Raw genomic sequence first — 17848 nt, forward strand, 5'->3', positions numbered from 1 at the left:
ATTCACAAGTTTAGAATATAGATTTTCCTAGAAAGCTGGTTGATATTCATTAGGAGCATACATATTACAGAATATATAGGCAAGTCTATTTATTTATATTTCCACGATTAAACATCTCCCTTCTTTATCTTTATGCTGAGAGATTATTTTACATTTTTTAGGCTCTCAAATTGGGGCAGATATATATATGAAATTTGTTTTACCAAAACTATTGCGTAATTTCTTATCTCTTTGAGGGGCATGATGGGAGAGTTCGATTTACTATTCATTAGATATTTCTCCATCAACTAAAACAATAAGCAGTGAAATAAACAGTGAGCATGAAGAGTGACTATATGCCACTTAGTAAGTTTTGGTATTTGAAGTGGAAAGGCAAACCCCCGCCCCAAAAAAACAAACAGTGTGATAGAAATTAATAATAAGGTGTAGTAACACCTACAGTAAATAAGTGTATCAAGTGACTAAGTGTTTAGGTTGTGTATAACCCCCATAAGGGTGAAAGTGTCGATATTTTTTTATTTTCTCTCCCCTTTCTGCCCCTTTTGTTCTTTCTAAGCAATGATGAATTATTTGCTATCTTGCTGAAAACAGTTTAAGAGGGAAAGAGCAGCAGGGAAGGGAGCGAGGAAAGAAGTATAGAAAACAATATTTTCCAACAATATAATTTAGTAATAATATAGCCAGCTAAACAAGAAATCCAGCTATACTTTCCCCCAAAGGAACAAAATGACCAAGGCACTAATTATAGCTAACTTGATTTAAAGAGAGAGAACAATGAAGTTATAGACCAATATAACATATTTAATATGCAAAACTCCCTGCCATTTATGAGTTCAATATAACAACAGATCTGCCCTAATGAAGTTGTAGATCAATATAACATATATACCATGCAGAACTCTCTTCAGTCTTTGAGTTCGATATAACAACTAATCTATCCTATAGAAGGTTTACTCCAGTAGTAATACAGTTATTGAAATAATTGTATATGTCACCACTCTCACAGCAGTATGTCACAGAAAAGAAAAGAAATATTATATACTGTGCACCAATATAAACAATGACTCTTTATCTACACACCAACAAGCTAATCATTGCAAATAAATCAGTAACTCGATGAAAGGTTTCTTCTTCAGTATATTTCTATAATTAGTGACATATAGCAAGTTAACATACCCAGACCTCTATGAACGCTACTTCCTTAATTCTAGCTTATATATATACCTATGATAACTTAGATTACAGTTTAATTAGTCGGGCTATTATATCAATTATTCCCTAGCAAGGGAAATGCAATCATTTATTTATTTATGAATTTATATAGAGACCAGCTAAACCAAATGAGTATTAGAACTTAAAGCTTTAAAAGAGGTTTCTTATTGCGTAAGATGATATAGGATAGATAACTAGATGTTGATACTAGTATAATTCAAACCTATGCAGCCTAAACAAATAGCCTCCTAGTGTTCATATATACATATGCCTCTAGGCAGGGTTCTTTTTATTTTTCTTCTCCTTTTAGAGATCTTCCAATCCAAGGCAGGGAGAACAAAAGATGAGATGAAGCTCTTTATGCAGAAAACTTAATTTAAGGCTATGTGATTCACTTCTCTCAATGTGATAACTCCTTAATGACTTAGGAAAATGCAAAGGTAATGGTGTTTAACATTTAACAAGTCCAGAAAGTCACAGTACCTATATACATAGAAGCCCATAGGAAAACATCTAATATGGCTTTCTGAACAGTTATCCTTGCCTATAGGGCTATAAATGGCGTCAGTCTCATGCTGGGATTATTCAGAGGCTTATCAGGTTTATTGTAGTTGTCCCTGCATGTGTCAAAACTAAGGAACTGAGATGATAATTCATAATATTCAGCTTATCATTGAAGCAATTTCAACTTTTAATGAACAGAACATGTCATATCCCATATAGCCAGAAAAATAAGATAGTCAGTAAGCCGGACAATAGACAGGTAGTACTTATCTGCAAGATAAAGCCTTTTTATCCCTCTGCTCCTTATCCGAAGTACTGTTGTTAGTACCTCCTCTGTTCAGCTTGAACTTGAATTTCACCTTGGTCAAAAACTGCCTACCAGCACAGCCCTGTTGGTAAAGATGGATATACTTCTCCTATCCCAGTGGCGAGTAATACAGCATCACGGTATTACATGCGCCCTATATACTCAAGCCACAAGGGAGAGCACCAACACTAGGCAGGCTTTGGCTTGACTGGAATGGAGGTGTCTTCTGTTGCACCTCATAAGGCGAATTCAGCAGCAGGGGGGTCAAATTTAAGACTTGAGCTGTAGAGACTTAAAAGGAACGTGGTGTGAACAGACCATGGCCCTAACGAGAGGGCCTGGGTGGCTTAGGAGGAACTCCACGATTTCACTACTCCTCAAGGAGCGACCTCCATCTCCTCCTCCTCTATCTCCTTGTAGAAGCAGGCCGGTGAGTTTGAAATTGGCCTCATAGTTGGCCCAGAATCGTAGTGGGAAGCAAAGCTGTGGCATAGCTTGAATGCCAGAGACACAATTGCGCGTGTCTACTCCAGCTCCTCCCCCTCCAGAAGTTCCAATCCCCATAGACTTTAATGGTGATTTAATGTTCAAGATCATTAGATACATTTTTCTAAAGGCTTGTGATCGACAACTTAGTGTTTTCAAAGCCTGACCTGTCTACGTATTCTATGCTTTTTAATAAATAGTCTCTAAACCTTGGGCAAAATGCTACTGATATTAAATAAATGCCTTAATACAACAAAATATATGAATCTTAATACCTTTTTGAGTTCAATGCTGAACCATATAAGTACTACAGAACACTTAGAAAAATTGTAGTGCAGACCTCACAGGTGCTGAACTCAATGAATGCTAAAAGAAAAAGTGTGGAACCCTCCAGCACTGTGAGATCTTTCACAAGATTCTAGATAGATATTGCTATACTTGTCAAAGGGGTGTTCTCTGCATTTCTGTATGTTAAGGACAGACAAGCCGAGTGCAAAACACAGCACTGCATGATATGACAGTTTTGTTACACTTACATTTTGTGCTTTGTATTTTATATTACTTTACACTTCAGATAGGGCCCTTTCAGTATTATATTAAATTTAAACTTTACACCTTCTATTTTATATTTAAATACATTTACCTTTAGATCCAGCAGTAATTTTACAAATACTATCATTTTTACAATTTGTGCATTGCCTTTTTTGGACTGTTTAACCCTGAGTGTTCTATACACTAGGAAAGGGTCAGGCAGTGCCCCCCAATTGAAAATTCTACCTTGAATATTTAGAAGTGAATACAAATTTCCTGATGATCAAAGATTCTCCTGCCTGCTTGGAGAGAAACTGTAGTGCAGACTTCACAGGGGCTGAACTCACTAAATGCTAAAAGTAAAAGGGTAGAACTCTCCAGCACTCCGAGATCTCTCTCATTTCTGTATCTGATGGAGAGACAAGCCTAGTGTAATATAACACTGCATGATATGAGAGTTTTGTCACACTTACACTTGGTGCATTGTATTTTATATTAATTAACACTTCAGATTGGGTCCTTTCAGTATTATTACATTTATGCTTGTTTTTTTTCTATTTTCTATTTTAATACATTTATATTTAGATTCATCCGAGATTTTACAAATTTTGATTATGTTTTGAAAGTTTCTGAATTACTTTAACAAATTAGGATCATACATATTTCTGTGTATCTTTTACAAACTACTTTTCACTTCATATTTGCTCTATTATAATATGAAACAGAGCTTCAGAAAAGTGGGAGGGACAGGGGAATCCCCAGGTATGTATACAGATCTATCACAATTCTTGTAAAATGCATTTTACACAAGCACGTCTTGCTGGATTATCTCGCCAGCTGTATGCAGGTGAAGTTTGCTCATAATTCCCAATACACTTTTTTAACTGACTGAAAAGTAATGCATACTAAACAGCTGGTAAAACAAGCTTAATTGTAGTGAAAATATTTCAGTTTCATTTGTATTTGCTGTATACTGAAACTTTATATCAGCACAATGGGTTCTCTAGTCAACTTTCCTCTCCCCTGTGAAATTCTGTATCCCAGAGAGCCTCATAACTTGCTATGGAAGGCATCTCTCATTTATCTTGGACTTCCAGGTTCCGCCCTTTTTCTTATAGATTTCAGTGGGTTCAGCCCCTTTGAAATCTGCACTTTTGGTTCTCTCCAAACTAGAGAATCTTTGTTTATCAGGCCCATAAAAAGTAATGAAGCTATCTGGGAAGTTTTTCAGTTTTATGTAAATAGAAAAAGTACAATGTAATTTGTTAAACATAAATATACAAATTATGATAATAATATTTTAAAGTTACACATAAACTGCAAAAACATAATCAGAATTTGTAAAATCACAAATCTTAATACACTGCTGTATAGACTTGTGCAGCGCCAAAACATTTGGTTCTTCCGAATCTTTCATAATTAACATTTGTGGAATTTCTTTTCCTTGAATATTTGTCTGCTGCACTATTCAGTATTTGTTGTGTTTTAAACAAAACAAATACTGAATATTCATGCAACATTTACATTAATTGTTGTTAAAATAATGTAAATAGTGATGTCGCGAACCTAAAAATTTGGGTTTGCCAAAGTCGAACGCGAACTTCCACAACTGTTCACGAACAGGCGAACCGGGCGAACCGCCATAGACTTCAATAGGCAGGCAAACTTTAAAACCCACAGGGACTCTTTCTGGCCACAATAGTGATGGAAAAGTTGTTTCAAGGGGACTAACACCTGGACTGTGGCATGCCGGAGGGGGATCCATGGCAAAACTCCCATGGAAAATTACATAGTTGAAGCAGATTAGTTAAAAAAAAAAGCGTTTCCTGTGATTTACCTCAGCTCAAATTACATTAATAATCGTTGGTTGACTAAAAGTTAATGATAGTTACATCTAACTATTCTCAATTTATAAGCTGATAGTACCGTAACTTGTATGAGCATCATATCTCAGCAAAAGTTCCTGAAGGGAAGATATCAATTAATACATAGCGGTTATACGATCCGCTTATCTAAGCAGCAGTGTGCACTAGCAGGGGTATACAATGCATGGTTCGTGTTATCAGCAATAAAATTGGGTTAAGAGTTAGTATTACGACAATTTAACTATTATTGTGAAGTGATACCATATACTTACAGCAGCACAACTGCTATCTAGCCCCAGTATACAATTGATAACATTTTTAGAATCATGTCAGCTATCACCAGACGAATCTTGTTAACATTGCAGTAATTTATATATTGTCATCATTGCTTGATACCATTACTTGCATTATTTTAAGGTACAGATAACCACAATTAAATATTAGTGTATGTTTGGGAATGTATTAGAAGCTATAAACATCCAACTATCCACTACTTGGCTTAACAATACTGAATGATATGCTCATATAACACTAATGGATCGGCCCTTTACTGATAGTTACAAACAATCAAAAATTGTACACTATTGAGAGTGGTATCTTCACTCATTTCTAGTATTATCCTACTGTGTTTAGTTCTACTTCCCAGCAGCAAATGATGTGAGTGTATTTATAAGTAATACCAACAAAAACAGTGAGCTGAGCCCCACACTTTTTTGGTCACATGTTGCTCAATTATGAGCTAAAACTAAAGTAAAATAATAATAATAGGTCACAGTGGCATACAAATACATGTAATAAATGTATGAATGTTATTCAGTGGAATCTATGCTACAGGCCAGACTCAAGGCCACATAGACCCATTATAGTTTCAAATATATTTATGCCTGTAATCTTACCTGTGTCTTAGGATTTTTCGTTAAGTGCTCCTTATATATAGTACTGTAAATGCAGAATACTGAATAACAAACAGGGAGTGTGTTTTTAACATTTCCAGGGCAGCATACACACATACTTAATGCTGTCTTTTTAAATTTTTTATAAATAAAGGTTATATCTTAATTTTTATTATTTTTTGCGCTCCAAGGCTCCAGTAACAAACATAATATATCAACACAAGTGTGTATCAGTGTATATAAGCATTCTTTTTTTTTTTTTTTAACTAACTTGCTTACCCAGCAAGTATAGTCCTACTTTGTAAATATAGTACCCTTTATGCAGTCTAGCCAATCAGTGCCTGCTCCCAGATAACTTCTCGTGCACGAGCACAGTGTTATGTATATGAAATACGTGAACTAACACCCTCTAGTGGTGAAAAACTGTTAAAATGCAATCTGAAAGAGGTGGGCTTCAAGGTCTAAGAAATTAGCATATGAACCTCCTAGGTTAAGCTTTCAACTAAGAATACCAAGAGAACAAAGCAAAATTGGTGATAAAAGTAAATTGGAAAATTGTTTAAAATTACATGCTCTATCTGAATCATGAAAGTTTATTTTGGCCTAGACTGTCCCTTTAACGCACTGCAAACAACCGCAAACAGTCCATTTGCACAACCGCAAACTCCCCATTTGCACAAGGTTGGATACCAAGCTAGCCATGTCCCGTTCCTTGTCCTCACTGATGTCATTGCAGGTCTCTTTCTCCACCCAGCCACGTACAACACCAAGGGTCCCCGAAAGGTGACAACAAGCCCCCTGGAACGCCTGCTGTGTTTTGTCTTCCACCTCCTTAAAGCCACCTTCCTCCTCTGACTCCTCTTCTTCAGATTCCTCTCTCTGCGTTGCCTCTCTCTGCGTTATTATAAGGTGTGTTAAGTAGTACTATTCCTATCAGTTTAATCCCTGTTACGTCCCCTATCAGTGTTGTTTTTTTTTAAATCTACACTACTGTTACAGTAGTAGGAGTTGCACTGGGGTGCACTGGGGTGACACTGTGCCCTGGCAGGCAGGCACTGAAACGCACACGTCTGAAGGAAACTGACTGCTATTATTTAACACAGTCAAAAAAGTGTTGTTTTTTTATATTTAAACTACTGTTACACCAGATAGGAGTTGCACTGGGGTGACACTGTGCCCTGGCAGGCAGGCACTGAAACGCACATGTGTGAAGGAAACTGACTGCTATTATTTAACACAGTCAAAAAAGTGTTTTTTTTTTTTTAAATCTACACTACTGTTACACCAGATATGAGTTGCACTGGGGTGACACTGTGCCCTGGCAGGCAGGCACTGAAACGCACACGTGTGAAGGAAACTGACTGCTATTATTTAACACAGTCAAAAAAGTGTTGTTTTTTTTTAAATCTACACTACTGTTACACCAGATATGAGTGGTGTCACTGGGCAAGTGGGCACAGTATACGCTGTAAGCCTGACACACACGCTGGCAGGCAGGCAACTGCAATTAGATTACACAGGAAAAAAAAACAGCCCTAAAAAGGGCTTTTTGGGGTGCTGTCCTTACAGCAGAGATCAGATGAGTCCTCCAGGACTGTAGTGGACACTGAATACAATAGCCTAGCTATTGATTTCCCTATTAATCAGCAGCTGCTACACTGTCCCTCCTCTCCCTAAGAATGCAGCTTCCGAATGAATCTAAAATGGATGCTGTCCAGGAGGTAGGAGGGTCTGGGAGGGAGGGTCTGCTGCTGATTGGCTGGAATGTGCCTGCTGACTGTGAGGTACAGGGTCAAAGTATTACTCAATGATGACGAATAGGGGGTGGATCAAACATCGCATATGTTCGCCCGCTGCGGCGAACGCGAACATGCTATGTTCGCCGGGAACTATTTGCCGGCAAACTATTCGCGACATCACTAAATGTAAATGTTCCCTTGCTAGAGGTGAAAAAAGTACACCTGTAGCATTATACTTCCCTCTAGCACACCGGAGAGCCGCTCTAACCCTAGTACAAATATTGCATTCTTTTGACATCAGATATATATATATATATATATATATATATATATATATATATATATACTGTATATATATATATATATTTGAACTATAATTTAATATGAATAAAATTAAAGTAAAATGTTATTTTTCCTAACACACACATATTTTTTTGTTAATATCATATTCCTGATATGTTTTAGTGCAATAAAACACCCATTTGTATTCTGCAATGTCCCATGGGTACAGCAATACCTCTCATGTACAGGTTTTATCGGTTACAGGAAGTTACAGGGTTAAATATGGGGTCTGCCTATTTCAGACTTCACACATGGAAATTTGACACATTGATCTAAACAGCACTGAAGGGGTTGTTTGTTTTTTTAAATTTCATCCCATCTACCAATTCTCACTTCCACCCTTAATTTCTACTTCTCAGTTGAGGATCAGAATGATCACAGCAAAAACACTGTAATTTTTTTCATTACATTTTTTTATTTTTTTATTAGAGATGTAATTAACTGTGTGGGACAATTTGGGCAAGATTACAAGTGGATCGCTAATTAATTGAGCGCCTGCAAACGAGCAAATTCACCTTTTTATGGGCATGCAATACATAACCAGCCATTACAAGTGGCTGGTTATTGCTTCTTCGAGCTCATGGTAGCAATTAGCGCTCCGGAAATTAACTGGATATCAGGGGCGCGATCCGATATAGATCGTAGTTTGCGGCGCAAGCGAGGGAACCCCCGCCGCCCATAGTTTCAGCTCGCAACTCGAGCTATCCAATATACGGCGCCGTCAAATGCTAAAGTGCCGTAAGTCTGACAAACCAGCGATGTCCAGAAATCTGCATAAGTACAACTTTCTGGAGTCGCCAGTGACTTACGGCACTTTAGAAACTGCCGGCGCCTACAAAACCTGACTAAGTTATAAAATCTCACACGCCTCCCAAACATAACCCGACACGTATACCCCTCTTTCCGCTATCCCCCCTCACTCTTCTAATAATAAAAAATGTATTAACCCCTAAACCACCGCTCCCGGACCCCGCCGCCACCTAATAAAGATATCAACCCTAAACCGCTGCTCTCGGACCCCGCCGCCACCTAATAAAGTTATTAACCCCTAAAACGCCGCTCCGGGACCCCGCCGCCAGCTATATTAACTACCCCCTAATGTGAGTTTCTACCCCGCTGCCAGCTACATTAACTACCCCCTAATGTGAGCTCCTACCCTGCCGTCAGCTACATTAACTACCCCCTAATGTGAGCTCCTACCCTGCCGCCAGCTACATTAACTACCCCCTAATGTGAGCTCCTACCCCGCCGCCAGCTATATTAAAATTATTAACACCTAATTTAATCCCCCTACCCCGCCGCCAGCTATATTAAATTAATTAACCCCTAATCTAATCCCCCTACCCACCCGCCAGTTATATTAAATTAATTAACCCCTAAAATACTAAAATATCCCTACCACTAAGCCTAAGTCTAACCCTACAAATAGCCCTGAAAAGAGCTTTTTGCGTGGCATTACCCCAAAGTAAACAGCTCTATTGCCAGCCCTTAAAAGGGCTTTTTGCGGGGCTTTGCCCCAAAGTAACCAGCTCTTTTACCAGCCCTTAAAAGGGCTTTTGGCGGGGCATTGTCACAAAGAAATCAGCTCTTTTGCCTATAATCTAAATAACTATATACCGCAGCCACCTATAATAAATGTATTACCCCCTAATCTAATCCCCATACACCGCCGCCACCTATATTAAATAGATTAACCCCTAATCTGACCCCCTACACAGCCGCCAGCTATATTAACTATATTAACCCTAATTATATTAGGGTTAATATAGTTAATATCGTTATTATATTATATATATATATATTAAGTATAATAACCCTATCTAACTCTAACACCCCTCTAACTAAATTCTTATTAAAAAAAATCTAATTAATATTAATATTATTAATTAAAGTATTCCTATTTAAATCTAAATACCTATAAAATAAACCCTAAGATAGGTTGTAGCTATTTTAGGGTTTATATTTATTTTACAGGTAACTTGGTATTTATTTTAACTAGGTACAATAGCTATTAAATAGTTAATAACTATTTAATAGCTAACTTGTTAAAATAATTGATCAGAACAGCCAAAAGAATGCGAGCTCAATCTGATTGGCTGATTGGATCAGCCAATCGGATTGAACTTGAATCTGATTGGCTGATTGAATCAGCCAATCAGATTTTCTTACCTTAATTCCCATTGGCTGATAGAATCCTATCAGCCAATCGGAATTCAAGGGACGCCATCTTGGATGACGTCATTTAAAGGAAACTTCATTCATCGTTAAGTCGTCGGGCCAGATGGATGTTCCGCGTCGGAGGGCTGAAGAAAGAAGATTGAAGATGCTGCTTGGAAGAAAACTTGCCCTGATGGAGGACCTCTTCTTTGCCGCTTGGATGAAGACATCGCCAGATGGAAGACTTCTTCTTTGCCGCTTGGATGAAGACATCGCCGGATGGAAGACTTCTTCTTTGCCGCTTGGATGAAGACATCGCCCGGATTGGATGAAGAGTTCGGCCCGGCTGGGTGAAGACGACTCAAGGTAGGGAGATCTTCTGGGGCTTAGTGTTAGGTTTTTTTAAGGGGGGTTTGGGTGGATTTAGAGTAGGGGTATGTGGGTGGTGGGTTGTAATGTTGGGGGGTGGTATTGTGTTTTTTTTTACAGGCAAAAGAGTTGATTTCTTTGGGGCATGCCCCGCAAAAAGCCCTTTTAAGGGCTGGTAATAGAGCTGTTAACTTTTGTAATTTAGTTTAGGGTAGGGAAAAAATTTTTATTTTGGGGAGCTTTGTTATTTTATTAGGGGGCTTAGAATAGGTGTAATTAGTTTAAAATTCTTGTAATCTTTTTTTATTTTTTGTAATTTAGTGTTTTTCTTTTTTGTAATTTAGTTTAGTTTATTTAATTGTATTTTAGTTTAGATATTTGTAGTTTATTTAATTTATTGATAGTGTAGGTGTATTTGTAACTTAGGTTAGGATTTATTTTACAGGTAAATTGGTAATTATTTTAACAAGGTAGCTATTAAATAGTTATTAACTATTTAATAGCTATTGCACCTAGTTAAAATAAATACCAAGTTACCTGTAAAATAAATATAAACCCTAAAATAGCTACAATGTAATTATTAATTACATTGTAGCTATCTTAGGGTTTATTTTATAGGTAAGTATTTAGATTTAAATAGGAATATTTTAATTAATAATATTAATATTAATTAGATTTATTTTAATAAGAATTTAGTTAGGGGTGTTAGAGTTAGATAGGGTTATTATACTTAATATATATATATATATATATATATATATATATATATATATATAATATAATAACGATATTAACTATATTAACCCTAATATAATTAGGGTTAATATAGTTAATATATATAATATAATAACTATATTAACTATATTAACCCTAATATACATTTATTATAGGTGGTGGCGGTGTAGGGGGATTTAGTTTAGATGCAAAAGAGCTGATTACTTTGTGATAATGCCCCACAAAAAGCCCTTTTTAAGGCTGGTAAAAGAGCTGATTACTTTGGGGAAATGCCCCGCAAAAAGCCCTTTTAAGGGCTGGCAATAGAGCTGTTACTTTGGGGCAATGTCACGCAAAAGGCCCTTTTAAGGGCTGGTAATAGAGGTGATTACTTTAGGGGGATTAGATTAGATTAAGGGTTAATGTATTTAATATAGCTGGCAGCGGTGTAGGGGGATTAAATAAGGGGTTAATAGTTTTAATATAGCTGGCAGCGATGTTGGGGGATTAGATTAGGGGTTAATAATTTTAATATAGCTGGCGGTGGAGTAGGGGGATTAAATAAGGGGTTAATAATTTTAATATAGCTGGCGGCGATGTAGGGGGATTAGATTAGGGGTTAATAATTTTAATATAGCTGGCGGCAGTGTAGGGGGATTAGATTAGGGGTTAATAATTTAATATAGCTGGCGGCAGTGTAGGGGGATTAGATTAAGGGTTAATAATTTAATATAGCTGGCGGGGGGGTAGGAGCTCACATTAGGGGGTATGTAATGTAGATGGCGGCGGTGTAAGGGGCTCACATTAGGGGGTACGTAATGTAGGTGGTGACGTTGTAGGGGGATCACATTAGGGGGTTATACATTTAATGTAGGTGGCGGCGGGGTCCGGGAGCGGTGGTTTAGGGGGTTAAATACTTTGTTAGGCATTGCGGCGGGAGATCGCGGTTGACAGGTAGATAGACATTACGCATGCGTTATGGGGGGGGTAGGAGCTCACATTATTGGGTATGTAATGTAGGTGGCGACGGTGTAGGGGGATTAGATTAGGGGTTAATAATTTAATATAGCTGGCGGCGGGGTAGGAGCTCACATTAGGGGGTATGTAATGTAGATGGCGGCGGTGTAAGGGGCTCACATTAGGGGGTACGTAATGTAGGTGGCGACGTTGTAGGGGGATCACATTAGGGGGTTATACATTTAATGTAGGTGGCGGCGGGGTCCGGGAGCGGTGGTTTAGGGGGTTAAATACTTTGTTAGGCATTGCGGCGGGAGATCGCGGTTGACAGGTAGATAGACATTACGCATGCGTTAGGTGTTAGGTTTTATTTAGCAGTTCGCGGTTGACAGGTAGATAGACATTGTGCATGCGTTGGGTGTTAGGTTTTATTTGGTAGGCAGTTTAGGGAGTTACGGGGCTCCAATACACAACGTAAGGCTTACTACGGCTGCATTTTGTGGCGAGGTGAAAATGAAGTAAGATTTCTCCATTTTCGCCACGTAAGTCCTTACGCTGTATATTGGATACCACACTGCGCGGGTTTGGTATACCTGTCTATGGCCCAAAAAACTACGGGCGAAGGCAGAAATATATGAGCGTAACTTCTAGGTTACGCCGTATATAGGATACCAAACCCGCGCAAAATTTGGCATCCGGCTTTTGCGGGCGACGCTGCATATCAGATCGGGCCCCTGATCTCTGGTTAATTTTCCAAAAGTGCCCCAATTGGCCCGAAAATAAAGTATATTTTAGTTTTTTATTAAAAAAAGTAGCTTTTGGTTTTTTTTATTTTAAAAAAAAACGTCACAAAGCATTTTTAGGGGTTAAAGGGGAACCACCCCCCCCCCCACTGAAAAGTGCCTTTAAATTGCGATCTATAGGGAACTGTGTGGGGGAAAGGGGAGGGTCTGCTCTTCCTCATTCTCAGCCCTTTTCACTGGGTGTCCCAGCCTAACATCAACAGTGCTAAGCTGGGAGCTTCTAACTAAGTTTTTAAAAAGGTTCTATACTGTCTTTTTAAATCAGTATTTGTGTATATTCTTCTTTATAGTAGTGTCTATTACATGCAGTTATATGAAAATTTGTGTATGCTGTCCCTTTAATTTATGGTTGAATTAAATTATCTACAGAAGTCCCCATAGTATTTATTAGTACATTTTGTGGAAAAAACATTACATTTTTCCACAGGATCAACCTCTTATTTATTAGTTAATGTTATTTTCTGATTTATTTAAAGGATTTCAAAATACAATTTTAAAAAGTAAGTAAATACCCAGATATCTTAAATGCAGGTAATATACATTGAGCCAATATAGACTGCCAAATGCCCACTAATGAAAAATGCTTAATTTATTTAATGTTCAGAATCGATTTGTTCATATTCCATTAATTCAGCTTTTATCATTATTCTTTCAAAAACTAAATTCTGATCTACCGCTTTCAAATTTCCATTACTGACCTTTTGTTCCAAACGGGCTTTATTTTTTAAACATTCATAAATTATCTTGAATATTTGAAGCATTGTGTAAAAATAACGAAAAAAAAAATCCGTTCTCTTCTCCAAGCAATACGTATGAATGTTATGAAACCTTTTATTGTCTCATTTGTTCTTTAGTCAAACCTTTTTAATTTTTTCTTTAGTTAATGCAAATTTTCAGTATCTCTTTAATTATTTTCATTTTGGCATAAAGGCTTAAAGAAATGCAATCAGTATTCTAGATAGGGTCTGAATCTTGTTTATTTTAATAATACATTCTTTTTTTGTCCTGAATACTAAAGCATTTTGTTTTTTACATCATTCAAACTTTGACAATTGAATACACTATTGTTGTGTTACTAGTATTAAATATTAGCTAAAATACATGTTCTGTGTGTTAAAGGTGCAAATAAAGTAATTAGAATAGTAATAATTGCTTTAAAGTGTGAATAGTTTCTTAATTATTATCACCATTCTATGAATATTAATGAAATAAACACTGCTCTTACAGTTAATATAAGATTACTTGTATTTAAAGTGACAGTATATTTAAAATTGAACTTTCATGAATCAGACAGTGCATTGACAGTTTTTTTTTTTACATCTAGACAGAGCTAGTTCATGTGTGTCATATTAGATAACATTGTGCTCACTCTTGTGAAGTTATTTATAAGTCAGTGTTGATTGGCTAAAATGCAAGTCTATCAAAAGAACTGAAAGAAGGGGTCAGTCGGCAGAGGCTTAGATACAAGGTAATCACAGAGGTAAAAAGTATATTGATATAACTATGTTGGTTAGGTAAAACTGGGGAATGGGTTATAAAGAGATGATCCTATTATTTTAAATAGTCAAAATTCTGGAATAGACTGTCCCTTTAATATATCATAACACACCACCAATGATGTAATAACATAATATGGAGCCAATTATCTAAATCTCTCTGGTCTGATATTACTCTGTCACAATTATAGACAAGCACAATCTAACTAAACTAATAACACACAGTTTTATTGAAGACATTGAATAATTATTCACAGTGCAGGCTACAAAAAGTAACTAAATCTCTGTGTTAACGACTTCTTCCAAAGTTATTTGGAGTCAGGTGTTTCAATTAAAGAGATTATAAAGAAGGGGTTGCCCTGCCTTTTAAATAAAGGCAAACAAAGCCTGGTTGCTGACAAATCTGTTCTTTTCAAGAATGATTGATAAGTGTGAACCATGCTTCGATCCCAACAGCTTTCACAGGATCTTCGAAGACGCATCATAGAGATACATGAAGCTGGCACAAAAGCATTACTAAAGACATGGATGTATATCCATCCACAGTAACAGAAGTGTCACCTTAACCTTGTAATATCACAATATCTTTGTGTGTGAAAGGGGATATCTACAGCAGATTATTATATGCATGCTTTCCATGGCAAATTGTTATTTTTTATAATAATGTAAATAGATATGTTTAAAAAAAAAATAGTGCCTTAATGTTTGAAACATAGAAACATAGGGGCCAATTTATCATGTTCGGGTGGACATGATCTGCTGTAGCGGATCATGTCTGCCCTACATCAATAAATGCCAACACATCCTTGTGAAATGCTTGTGCAATACCGCCAATCGGCCGCTAGCAGGGGGCGTCAACGAGTTAAGGAGCAGCGGTCTTATGACAGCTGCTTCTTAACTTACATTTCCGGCAAGCCTGAAGGCTCACGTGGAAACAGCTGCATCCGCAGAGTAGTAATTCGAGCCCATAGAGTTTGTCTTCAGATAACAACCACAAGGCCCATCAAGTCTGTTCATCACTCCATCCAAAGTCTAACCTTTTGCATACCCCAAGCTTTTCTTATTTCCCTTACAGTATTTGTTCTACTTATAGAAACATATTTTGACAGCAGATAATATTAATTGAGCAACATTGTAATTCATACAGTGGTTGACTAATATGAACTATGTTTCAATAATATAACCCTCAAGTTATAAGAGCTGAATATGATTGGTATTCTAAACATTCCTTCTAAGCAGAGACTATAATAAACCTGGGTATGGGTAAAAATATATCCCATTAGCTTATAGAATTGTCTATATATTTTTTGCTCACTACTCAATGGTTGCTGTAATCAATTAATGGGCATGTGTGTGTCTTTATCAGTATATATGTGTGTAAAATTATTTATTTTATTCAGGTGCTTGTTATCATTAAAATAGTTATTAAATGTATATTAATATACAAATTAACTTTAACCAGGCAGCATTGCTTGAAACAATGTTATACATTTAAGGGTTGATCAATTGCGCAATAAGTGGTAAGGGGAAGGTAGGGAAGAGATGCACTTGTCCCACCTTACATGTCGCCCCTAACTGGTTCTGTGTCTTTGTGCATGATAAGGTTTTGCTGATGGGAGCCTATGACTTCCCCACAGAGATAAAAAAAACAGGAGTTATCTGGGTCTGCAAGTGACTGACTCACTGTAGTTCTGCCCCTTGTCAAGTGTGATGAACCCACTTGGTCCCATGGTTGAGCCGGCCCTGATTCTACCCAATCCTTCTTAGCAGAGACTATAATCAACCTGGGTATGGGTAAACATATATCCCATTGGCTGATAGAATTGTCCATATATTTTATGATCACTACTCAATGGTTGCTGTAATCAAGCATGACTCATGAATGAGCATGTGTGTGCCTTAATCAGTATATATGTGGGTAGAATTCTTTATTTTATTCAGGTGCTTGTTATCGTTATGATGACTATTTCATGTATATGGATATACAAATATATAGAGTGTAAATTAAAAAAAAAATGTTTATACATAGCTCCTTGCCATAAGAGCCCACCGAGGTAACCTGTCAGCAGTGTTTGCAACAATGTTATACATTTAAGGGTCGATCACAATCCTGTAGAAAAAGTCTGTCTATCAAATGATTTATCTACAAAAGCTCCCCATAGAATTTAAAACAACTTTCTGTAGCAAACTATTAGATAAGGATTGTGATAGACCCAAAGTCTATAGGGATTTTTGTTGATAAGTCATTTGTCAGGACTGTGATTGAGCCTTCCTTAGTATGCTTCATGGAAAGGAACAAGGGTTCAATCACGATACTCTAGAACAAGTTATCAAATGGTTTTAAACAGAAAATCATCATCAAAGTCATTGGGGATTTTTGTAGATAAATCAGTTGATAAGTTTTTATAAAGGATTGTAATCGACCCCTTAAAGGTACAGCAAAGTCATAATTAGACATTTATGATTAAGACAGAGCTTTCCAATTTACTACTATTATTTAATTTGCTTCTTTCGCTTGTTACTCTTTGCTGAAAGATTTATCTAGGTTCTAGCTGCTGATTGGGGGATACATGTATATGCCTATTGTTATTGGCTCACCCATGTGTTCAGTTAGCAACCAGTAGTGCATTGCTGCTCCTTCAACAAATGATACCAAGAGAATGATACAAATTCGATAATAGAAGTAAACTGGAAAGTGGTTTCAAATTGTATGTTCTACCTAAATCATGAAAGAAAAATTTTGGGTTTCATGTCCCTTTAATTTCAGTAAAGGAGACAATGAGAACTAGGTAAAAGTAATGCTAGAAGGAAATATATTTTCTTTAAATTGTTTTATCTTAATCATAAAGTTTTAATTTTGACTTCCATATCCCTTTTAATACTATAAATTACATAGTCAACATAAAAAAACATTTATTTAATAACAACTTCAAGTTGGTTGTATAGAGAACTCCTTGCAGTGGGACAAACAAATAAATATATATTTGATATGATGTTCCTGTTCATCAACCAAATCTCTTTTACAGTTACATTCAACTTGTTTTATAAAGGATACATTTGATAATAATAATATATTTTCTAAATATTAAATACGCATAAGATACTTGCAGATATTTAGTAGTAATTATGAAAAACTTATTTAAATGCTTAAAATTTATATTTTAAATATAAGTGTTTTTGGTAACAATATAATTCTTAATATTTGTGCTCCAGACCAATATATTTTTTTATTTTATATATGTATACTTTATTAATTATTTAGTATAAATAACAATTACATTTTCCTGCGATAATATATTGCTGTTAATTATTCAGCATGTTGTATGTTTGTGTTCAATTAAGAAAAAAAATAGACCAATTTTACTGAACAAACACATGTCAATATTTTTTTATTAAAAGATTTTATTTTGCAAACATGAGAACTTATGATATTTATTTTATATTTTTCAGGACTACATTTTACCAATTAAATT

The sequence above is a fragment of the Bombina bombina genome, chromosome 7 (assembly GCF_027579735.1).
Source record: "Bombina bombina isolate aBomBom1 chromosome 7, aBomBom1.pri, whole genome shotgun sequence".
NCBI classification, from domain to species: Eukaryota; Metazoa; Chordata; class Amphibia; order Anura; family Bombinatoridae; genus Bombina; species Bombina bombina.